Raw genomic sequence first — 12,097 nt, 5'->3', positions numbered from 1 at the left:
TCTTTCTCTCTCTCCCCTCTCTTTCTCCTCCTCTTTTTCTTTTATCTCGCTTTTTTCTTTTATCTCTCTTTTTCTTTCTCTCTCTCTCTCTTTCTCTCTCCCCATTTCTCACTTGATCTTTCTCTTTTTCTTTCTTTCTCTCTCTATTTTTTATTTAATCTTTCTCTCTCTTTCTTTTCTCTCTTTCTCTATTTTTCTTTTATCTATCCTTCTCTCTCTCTCTCTCTCTCTCTCTCTCTCTCTCTCTCTCTCTCTCTCTCTCTCTCTGTATTGTCATCTGTCGGCTCTTTGTTGTTGTTTGCTGGTCTGGTGGTCTCTGTTTCTGGGGGGCTGTTGTCTTTCAGTGATGTGTTGTTAATCCTGTTTTTCCAGCCAAACAGCTCCCTTTTCACAGTGTGGTCAGTCTACCGAAGGTAGAAATGATAATATTATGAAATATTGTTTACAAACCCTCAGTGATGTGGTGTCTTGTTCCACTGTCCACACTGATGACCCAGAAATCACTGCGTTCACAGGTGAGTCCACAGAGAGGGCAGTTTAACAGGCTGTTTGAGTGCATTAATAATCAGATCACCACCAGCTGACCACTCACAGAGAGGACTGTCCTGTGACTCCTCTGACTCGTGTGCATGTTTAGAAGCTTGTGTGTGATCAGAGGGAGAGTTCTGGCTCTGTCTGCCTCTCTGGGGCTGAGCTGGGTGTCTCTGAGTGCTCTGAGCTGAGCTGAAGGTGTGAAGGTGAGGAGCTTGTCGTAAAACTCCAAGCTACGACACTAAAGGGCCAATCAGGAGCTGCTGTGACTGATATGCATGTTTTAGACCCTCAAGCTCCCAGAGGAGAGTAATGAGTCTGTAAGGCTGCGTCTGCAGTAGTACGTTTACCGTCACCTTTAGAGAGAAAGTTCTGGAGCTGTGCTGGGCTTAAAGCTGAAGAAGTGCCCTTACAAAAATACCTTTACATAAAAATAACAAGAGTGACCCCAGTAACATGTACAGTGTAGGGTAATCCTGTCACTGCCCTGGGCAGTTTTGTCCATTTGGCCAGACAAATATATTTAGCGATATTCCCAGCTGTCCAGTTGTTGGTCACAATTTCTCACCTCTTTTATCTGGATGTTTGTTTATCTGAATGTTCAATAACTTGTGTATATATATATATATATATATATATATATATGTTTTTTCCTTTCTCCTGTAAAGTTACCATTTTGGAGATATGAGGTTATATATATGAATTTTATTAGAACTTCATTCTGGATATTAATTTATTAAAACTTCATTCTGCATGTTAATGTTTTAGAATTTCATCCTGGATATTATTTTTTTTTAGAACTTTATTCTGGATATTAATTCATTAGAACTTTATTTTGGATATTCATTTTTAGACCTTCATTCAGGATATGAAATTTTTTAGAACTTTTATTCTGGATTTTAATTTTAAAACAACTTTATTCTGGATACAAATTTTGTAGAACTTAATTCTGTATATTAATTTTATTAAAACTTCATTCTGGATATTAGTTTTATTAGAACTTTATTGTGGATATTAATTTTGTAGAACTTAATTCAGATTGTTAATTTTACTAAAACTTAATTCTGGAAATGAAATTTTTTAGATCTTTTATTTTGGATAATAATTTTATAAGAACTTTATTCTGGATGTTAATTTTATTAGTACTTAATTCTGGATGTTAATTTTATTAGTACTTAATTCTGGATGTTAATTTTCTTAGATGTTAATTCTGGATGTTTTCAATCATTTCCAAATCATCTACAGCTCCATTTATCTCTCATCTAAAATTGATTTCTATTATTGAAAATGATGGATTCGAAACTTCTGAACGGTAGTTTATATCAGTAACAGTCTAAATAATGAGGACTGTAGGCCACTTTCAGCTGTAGGTCTTACTGCGTTCAGTAGCTGAGAGCCAGTGCGGCACGTGTGCCTCTGTGTCTGAGCTTTATTGGTCAGTCTTTACAGCGTCCTGCTGAGAGAACCAGCTGCTGATAACCTCCTCAACAGCCTGTCTGCTTTACAGGGCACTGAGCATAATCGCCTGTTAAACACAGGTGTAGAAATAACTTACTGTGGTGACGACTAGTGTAACAGTCAGAGAGCACTTTATTTAGTGAGGTGAGACCCTGAAGACTCTCTTTATGATGGGTTGGCAGGGCGCTGGTCAGGCGCTGTAATTCGCCTGTAAGAAACCCATAAGAAATGCACAGTTGCTAAAAGAGTATAGTAGTATTTCCAGCTACTCGATTACCTGTACTTACTAACATTATGATGGGTTTATACTTTTGTATAAATAAAAGTAAGTAAATCCTCTTAAACTGAAATATGGCATATTTAGTTTCCAAATTTTATTTTACTTGCTGAATTTGAACATATTAAAAAGGATATTTTAACTTATTTTCCCTTAGTCCAGGGGTGCACAAACTTTTGCAGTCAACTGTATAGTACAATATTATATATAATTTGTCTACTGTGCAGTTTTTTGTCTATTGTGCAGTTTCAGCTACATCTAATCTAATCTTTGGGAAAGAAAAATGCATTTAATTATACTTTTCAAAAAGTACTTAATTAACATACCTTAATACATACTGAGTATGTTATTGTAAATAAGCTTGTATTAAAAAAAAATATATATATATATATATACTTGGTCGTATCTTCTCTTAGTGGGCACATTTAAACCTCTTTTTTAACGTTTAGTATCAAATTTTTATTTAATTTTAGAAATATGTTTGTTGCCTAGAAGCAACATTGCACGACAGTGGAATGGATTTAACCAGTCACAAGCCAGGTCTCACCACTTCAGGGAACACAATTCTATATCATTTCTTCTCATTGTCACTTAGTGTTGCCTCAAGGCAACATACTCCAAAAGGACCCCTGCACACATTTTTAAAATGTTTTTGAATTTAATAATCGGGTCAGAAAAAATAAATCAAGGATCATTTTATGCAAGAGAAGTGAATTGAATTTTTTAAATTGCGCTCATAATGCATGCAGTAGAGGGTTAATATATATTATAAATATACTACTGGATGCACTGATATGCTTCAATGTTACTTTTTGAGTTATACTGCAATTAAAATGCACTTAAATACATGTTTTATTTGTTACTTTTTAAAATATTCACTTGAAATGAACGTTCTTTACCTATAAAAGCTTTTCCGTTCCAAATGGGAACTGCTTATGCTGCAATGAAGTTCATTTTAAGCAATTAAGACACACATTTTACTGGCTTGCAATGTATTTTAAATGAATTTTGTGTACGGATACCCATATTTGATTGCAGTTAGATTGAGTTATATTACAACAAAAATCTAATTAATAGATTTAAGTTGAAGACAATTAAATATACTTTTGTTTAGGTATATTTTGTTTTGTTTAAGTGTGTTTCCTTACAGCGTAATAAAGCATTATTTAAAAAAGAGTTACTTTAAAAATATACATTTCAAAAATTGTGAAAAGTATATTTTAGGTGTGTTAAAGTACGCTATTTATTATTTAGGCCTGTCCAGAATAGCATTTTTTGGCTTTCAGAGCTTGGAAAGTGATCAGCAGCCAATATTTGAAGCTTGGCCCCCCCTGCCCCACCCAGGGGGCTAAGAATCTGCATCTGATTGCCATGTTGAAAGCACAGCTGCGACTTCATCCGCTGTAAAATCCGAATCTCCTAGCTAGGCTCTCTTAGCGGCAGGCTAGGGGGTGATAGCACAGTGCATGCACTGGGCACTTCACGGATGTGGTCTAACCGGATGTAGGAAGTGCATACATTGTGGCCCTAGTAAGGTTCCAGTACAGAACACATGCTATCTAGCACCGTGCTAGCATGGCATTCACTGCTGTAAGTGAGCGGGATGTCAGCCACCCAAGCTAGGTGGTACAGGCTATATTCTCCACATTTTAACACTGCAATTAAAAAGTATTAAAAAACGAGGCTAGTGCTGTCGCCTCACAGCAAGAAGGGACTGGGTTCGATACCCCGGCCAGGTAACCAGGCTCCTTTCTATGTGGAGTTTGCATGTTCTCCATTTGTCTGCGTGGGCTTCCTCCCACAGTCCAAAGACATGCAGTCAGGCCAACTGGAGATGCTAAATTGTTTCTAGATATGTCTGTCTGTCTGCCCTGTGATGGACTGGCGGCATGTCCAGGGTGTTTCCTGCCTTCCGCCCAGTGAGCGCTATGATAGGCTCCAGCCCCCCCGTGACCCAGGAGGATAAGTGGCTTAGATGATGTGCGAGTTGCACAAGGACTTTTATCTTCAAGAGCCTGAAAATGGGTGGAGTGGTGGGTTTTCTGGAGTAAGCCAGTGAGCTGTGTTTTTAGCTGTTAGCGCTGGAGAGACTGTGTTTCTTACCAATTATGTTGCTGTTTTCAGCAACTGAAAAATAAAGCTGTGTTATTGACTTTGAGTCGTCTAAGTTTCTCCCAAGAACCCCAAAAGTTTCTAAAGCGCAAACTGCAGTGCATGTTTTTTGGCATTTTAAGCTATTTTCTAGCTAGATCTGCATTGCTAAACCTTAGGCATATGGAGGATCTAATTCAGACTCCAGGTCTTCTCAGCACTTCTTGCTAAAATGGTGATGTTGAAAACACATCTCTGTGTTGGTGCTGACCCCAGTGACAGCTCGTATCACACAGCAGGTTAGAGGGCAGCTCTTCGGCTCTGAGTGTAAAGTTTCACACCGGCATTCTCTTTCGCTTTGTTCTCACTCTCAGTTAAGTGATAATCCATGAATCCATCCATCCATCCATCCCCCATGCCAGGAATTTAGTACAACTGATATATTTTAAAGAAAGTTTAGCCAAAAAGATCTACTGCCATACCCCAAATGTAGTCGATCAGCCAAGACATGTTCGGTTAGTTTTGCACTGGAGCTATGAGGCTAATTTAGCTAGCAATGGAAGCTAACACTAATTAGCTTTGTGCTAATTGCATGCCTAAATCATCACCCCTATCTCAAAGCTCGTATAGCTCTTAAGCAATTTCAAATATGCTTGCTGATGTGGTTTCTGACACTATGATTATGGACGAAATTTAGTTACTGTTTTTAGCCACACGCCACACTGTGGTCCATTTTCATGCAGTGCTGGACCATGACTGTTAGTGCTAGGGCCTCAGTTCAAACCATATCTTGGTCAAAATCGAGGTCACCTCTAGGATACATCTATCTGTTTGCTTGCTTTCATACAAAATTGGCCTCACCCAAAGGAACCCATACAGAAGTCTGATGTATGGCCATATATGCACATATATCATAAAAAGTCAGGCATATATTTCAAAATATATGTATGTATAAGTATGAAATATTGGGCATAAATACTTAATATATGGTGCCACATACATGTCTGACAGGTGGGTGAACACATATATGCGTCATATATGGATCACATGTACACTGTCTGTCTGATATATGCCTGATACACACACCGAAACACTATGTCCACTCACTGTCCACTCTATTAGACACTACTGCCTTGTCAGTCCACTTTGTAGATGTAAAGTCAGAGGTGATAGCTCATCTGCTGCTGTACAGTTTGTGTTGGTCATCCTCTAGTCCTTCATCAGTGGTCACAGGACGCTGCCCACAGGACGCTGTTGGTTGGATATTTTTGGTTGGTGGACTATTCTCAGTCCAGCAGTGACACTGAGGTGTTTAAAAACTCCAGCAGCACTGCTGTGTCTGATCCACTCAGACCAGCACAACACACGCTAACACACCACCACCACATCAGTGTTACTGCAATGCTGAGAATGACCCACCACCCAAATAGTACCTACTCTGTGAGGGTCCATGGAGGTCCTGACCACTGAAGAACAGGGTAAAAGGGGGCTAACAAAGTATCAGAGAAACAGAGGGACTACAGTCTGTAATTGTAGATTGCCTGATCGGTGTGTATATATGTATATATATATATATATATATATATATATATATATAGTCAATTACATATTTGTCAACATGTATGCTCATATGTCATATATATCCATATAGCAAATTAAAATATGACAGCTTGATTCATTCTGTCATTTAATAATTATGTTACAGTTAGTGTAACATATAAGGCTTTCTGTGCAGCTCCTAAAGACCTAACCAATGTTGGAGGTATTGCCTATATCTGCCTAGATACCATGGTGAAAAATGTCCTGATTGGACAGTCTTCCACTGGGGGAGAATTTAACCCTTTTGTTTCCGACCAAAGCTTACCATATCACAAGAATCATTAGGCCTTCTCTGAAGGTTCTTTTTGTTTTTTATAGATAACAGTGTGTCATACAGTGTCAGCAAGTCTATTTAAGATTACGGACCAGCTTTGCACTTAGCACAATGCTGATTGATTTGGTATTAGCCATAGCTACTTTAGCCTCGTAGCTCCAGTACAAAGCTAAAGAAGCAAATTTCAGACACCAGACATGCTTTGACTAATTGACTTAGCCAAGAATTAGGCAAAACTTTTTATTTAAAGTCTTTATATTTGATTTTTTAGTGCTGTTTACTCTAAGTGGGTGTAGAATTTGCTTATACATGGGTAGAAAATTAAAGGGCACATTCAGAAACGTAACCTAATATTGAAAATATCCAGTACTTTTCCATCTCTCATCTGGTTGAGTAGGTTCTTGGAACTTGCAGAAGGCATTTTGCATTCCACTGAGTATTTCTCTCTAACACAAAGTTGATGATGGACTGTTAGCGTTCGAAAGGGCCTACAACACCGAAGGAGGAGATTATTTACCTTTGTTTCATGATTAAATAGAATTTGCAGAAGTATGCTCAGCAACCAACAAAGGGTCCAGCCCTGCGGGGAAACACAGCCGCCTACAACAATATACATTCAGAACTGGAGGCATTTGAAGTGCAAGTAATCAGAGAGCGAGGCTGAATCGATATGCATCTTTTCTAAGCAGGTGTGTCATAGCACTCGTTGCTGGCCAAACAAACTTAACCGGCTAATCCATCACTGAGCAATCGCTTTTCCAGCGCTTCCAGGCTTTAAATTCGGTTCCACCGTTTATTATGCTTAGACGTAGGCGCCTGTATTTGTCCGGATTTAGAGTTTGGGACTTTGGACGTGATGTGGAAGATGAAAGCTTTTCCTCTGCTGGCCTTGACAGTGGCAAAGCAAATAAGAAAACACAGCCATATCTCCCTACGGAGGGCATGGGAGGGCAGAAAATAAGTATAAAGTACAATGATTAAATGCTTTGAAAATAAACAGCATCACATCAGGAGGGCTTTAGAAACAGCCATTCTTGGTTTGATAAGGCGAGAATAATGTGAATTATATGAATAAGACTTTCAGCCTAAATAGACTGGGCAAAATTTGGGAAAAGAGCAAAGAAAAGCCTGTCAAACTGGGGACTTTCCAGGCCAAAGTGCTGTGGAGATTAGCTTTACACTCATCTAACACTCTGAATACAGTTCATCATTGTTAATTAGCTGTTGAGCTGAATCAGGTGTGGTTAATGAGGCTGTGAGACTGCAGTGTTTTGGCCCGCAAGGACTGGAGCATGACGCACACACACACACACACACACACACACATATATATATATATATATATATATATATATATATATATATATGTACACCGATACCGATCAGGCATAACATTACTTGTTTCTACACTCATTGTCCATTTTATCAGCTCCACTTACTATATAGGTGCACTTTGTAGTTCTACAGTTACAGACTGTAGTCCATCTGTTTCTCTGCATACTTTGTTAGCCCCATTTTACCCTGTTCTTCAGTGGTCAAGACCCCCATGGACCCTCACAGAGCAGGTACTATTTGTGTGGTGGATCATTCTCAGCACTGCAGTAACACTGACGTGGTGGTGTGTTAGTGAGTGTTGTGCTGGTCTGAGTGGATCAGACACAGCAGTGCTGCTGGAGTTTGTAAACACCACTCACTGTCTACTCTATTAGACACTCCTACCTTGTCAGTCCACCTTGTAGATGTAAAGTCAGAGATGATAGCTCATCTGCTGCTGCACAGTTTGTGTTGGTCATCCTCTAGTCCTTCATCAGTGGTCACAGGACGCTGTTGGTTGGACATTTTTGGTTGGTGGACTATTCTCAGTCCAGCAGAGACACTGAGGTGTTTAAAAACTCCAGCATATGAGGTTTTGTTTTTGCAAATAACCAATTACTTGTCAATTTAAAATGTTTTTTGGTAAAATGTCTTTATTTATCATAAAAACTGATGGCCAACGGACGCCTAGCAGCACCACCACAGCACACTGGGTGGCTGCGGCCCACAGATTGAAAACCAAGTGGTAACCGATTAGGTACATTAGCCTCATAGCTCCAGGGAGAAAGTGTGCAATGAGATTTTCGGACTATGGCATTAACACTCGTTCCCGTGTCTCTCAGGCCCTGAAGAGCTCTGAAGAACCTCCTGTAGATCAGGGCTGCCCTCTAGTCTGCCACTTTAGACCAGAATAGACAAATCATGAGCATATCAAACATTGTAGAGTGCTGAGCTGGGATCAGCTCCCCCACATCCATCTAATTACTTTCATACATTGTGAAATCCCGGATTTCAGGCGTATGGCATTGGGAAAAACTTAATTTAGCCACTTAACCCTTAAAGGCCGATGCAAAAAGGTGTCTTTCTGCAATTTAAACTGTTTATCTTAATTAATAATGTGAGTTCTTTCTTGATTAAACAAATCAATTAACTCACTGATCTGAACTGCGCTTGAAATGAGCTCATGCACTCACAGTGCATCTAACAATAAAGGCAGCATTGTACCTCTTCTATACAGCGATAGGAAACATGATAGCCAACAGAAAGGTCAATTTATTGACATCATTTTCTTGTGAAATCAACTAATCTTAAGATATTTTCTGTAATAACACAGCAAATTTACTGTGAGGTTGACATTGAGCTGTACTGCATAGCATTATGGGTATTATGATAGCAACTGAGAGTTACAACTTTTTATAGAAACTTTTTAAGTGTTTTTGTTCTGACGATTCCGTTTTTGTTGTTTTAGAGATTCAAAACTTAAAACAGAAAACTTTCTTGGATCAGTTAAATCCTGGAACATTGAGGTGAGGACAAAAATGTTAGAATTCACTGATATTATAAGCAAAGTTAAAATGTCTGTTAATTAATGGTAATTACCATTTATTAATGGTATTTGTATGTTAAAGACATATTTGTGATGTTCTGTGCATTTTCAGTGCCAAGGATGGCAGAAACATGATAATCAATTACATTATTAGTCAGCAATTACAGATCAGGCAAAGCCTGTTTTAATGTAAATCTATAGTAAATTACTCTAACTTGCATTAGAGAACTTGCAGTTTACAGTAGTACAGCTGTAAAAACACAGGAGTTACTGTATTTTAATTACAGCTTTTTACTGGACACATACAAGAGCTACATCACAGGAATCTTATGGTGCAGATAACTGTAAAGTCTCAGTATATATTTTATTTTACAGGCAGTTACTGTTAATGTGGTTCAGTAAACTACTGTGAAAGCAGCCAGTAATTTACAGCAATTTTTTTTTTTGCAGTGCATAAACAGTTCCTGATGTCGAGATAACGTTTTAACAGACTGAATGTAGATTCAGAAAGCCTGTCTTCCTGCAGACTCTTATCTACAAGGGCCCCCTATGGATTTTAGGCCCCTGTTTAATTTGTGAGAAATGGCCCCCCAAAACGGCGCAGAAAAGAGGAAAAAAGGACGGTTTACTTTGCAGCATTGTGTGGCAGGACCTGGCATGTTCCCAAGAAACACTCAAAGGATGCTTTTCTTTGAAACACGAGAAACAAATGCAATAACACCGAGGCCTTCCTCCTCCTCCTCTCTCTCTCTCTCTTTTTTACCTCCCCCCTAATCACACTCGCCCATTCTGTGGTACCTATATTTGTCAAGAGCATAGTTTACACCCTGCTCCATCTCCATGGACCCTGGAAGGGGCTCCCTGTCTGGTCTGCCCAGTGTTGAGGGAGCTTAGTCTGGGTAGGAAGAATGGTGGGAGGGGTTTAATGAAGACAGACGTGTCTAATCTGTTGAATGCTGAGTCAATAAGTGGAGCCACCAACCAGTTTTATCCACCAGACTGTCTTTATTTTTAGGAGCTGGCTTTAAAACAGTGGTCCGCACTTTCATTTTACAAACCTCATCCTCATCAAGGGCTTTCTGTATATCGTCTTTAATCAGGGCCGTAACTAGGATCAAAATTTAGTGAGGTTTGCGTTTTTCAGGCATGATCTGTTAATTATACTCGTAAATTTTCACATTTATTTCATAGATATGTTATATGTGAGCCTATATTATATGTGCTGCATGTCTGAAGATCTCCTGAAGTCAAAGTCACTCAGGCTAATGTTATACGTCATAGAGCCCAAAGCACAGCTGTTCTGAACTTGAATGTTCAGAAGTGAATTTTAACTTTTACAGACAATTTACTGACTTTTACAAGTTAAAGTAATTGTTTTTTTACCGTGTAGTACATTTGCCTTTTTTCAGAAATTTCAGACACATTTTCATAGCTAAATTATGGATACATCATGTGTTTTTATTGATTCTTAAACATTTGCTCATTAGAAATAGCTAGGCTAATTAGCTAGGCTAATAAAGCAGTTGTTTTCTAGCTAAAGTAAAGCTTTAACCTCAAGGCTTTCAAGGACACCTTTTCCTGGCTAGGTTTTTGATACATCATTTGTTTTTATTTAAATGATTATTAACTAAATATTTGCTACATTTTATAAAAAGTAACTAGGCCAACTAACTAGAGTAACATAGCAGCTGTTTAGCTAATGCTAAAGGTTTTCAAGGATATCTTTCTATGGATAGGTTTAGGATACATAATTTGTTTTCATGGAACTGATATTTAACTACATATTTGCTAATTTTTTATCAAAAATACTTAGCTAGGCTAAATAGATAAGTTGGCAGCCATTTTCTAGCTACCCGGATAGCAAGAGGGTAGCGGTCCAGTGGTGGCCGACTGATGGCAAAGCTAGCGGTCCACTGGTGGTTTGCTCAGTAGTCTCAAGTCTTTTAACGACACTTTTCAATGGCTAAGAAACATATATTTTTTTAATTTAACTGATTTTTAACTAAATATTTGTTCATTTTTATTAAAAAAAAAACTAGCTAGGCTAATTATGCTAGGCTAATTAGGCTTATGCAGCAGCTATTGACTAGTTAATGCTAAAGCTTTGTCTCAAGGCTTTGAGGGACACCCTAAATGTAGTTCAGTAAAAATTAATAAACTAAATTCCACAGGCATGATGCCAAGCCATAAGCCATAAGCATGTGCACATACTTGCAAATGGCTACTTTAGAACCAAGCCCAGCACAGCGTAGTACTTTTCCCATGCTGACACACTTGATTCAACTCATGGAGGAGCTTGAGAATTAAATGAAAAATTGAATCAGGTGCTGTTACTCTCCAAGAATGGAAGTTGACACTCCTGACACTTTCAATGTTCCTAAAAGGAGCCCTCAGGCCATATGAATGAATGTGAACTGGGGAGAACGCTCTATAGAATCCACATAGATCACAAACAGGTGTGGCAGACCAATGGAGTGTCCAGATTTTATTGGTGTTTATTGGAGAATATGAGGTCAATGTGTGAAGGCAGGAGAACAGACCGTAGCCTGAGGAAAAGGTACATGAAAATGGACCATCTTGTAGCCAGTTCTATCTCACAGGAGGTTCTCAAATGTATACAATTTTGTCCTCATCCCAAATGCAGTCGATTGTACTTGTTTGGTCTATTAAGTTTTTCTTGTTTTGTATTGGTGCTGCAAAGCTAATGAAGCTAACCAGCAATGGGACCTTGTACCCCTCTATGTTAGCATTGTGCTAACTGCATACTTTAATACTCATATGCTTTGAGTTGTTAAGTAATCTAGACTTGCTTATGTGCTTTCTGAGTCTGCATGACATGCTGTTATAGTCGTGTGGGCATCCCTGGCCAAATGACACACTGTTTCTTTAATTCAAAAGAAGTAAACACAGCCTCTGCAGCAACTATTTTAAAAAATAATTTTTTGTACAAATTTTAATGCATGGTTACAGCATATTTGATTAAAATGTCAAATATTGTGGCATGTGC

The sequence above is a fragment of the Colossoma macropomum genome, unplaced genomic scaffold, assembly GCF_904425465.1.
Source record: "Colossoma macropomum unplaced genomic scaffold, Colossoma_macropomum, whole genome shotgun sequence".
Classification (NCBI taxonomy): Eukaryota; Metazoa; Chordata; class Actinopteri; order Characiformes; family Serrasalmidae; genus Colossoma; species Colossoma macropomum.
Note: the sequence above shows the minus strand (reverse complement) of the source record.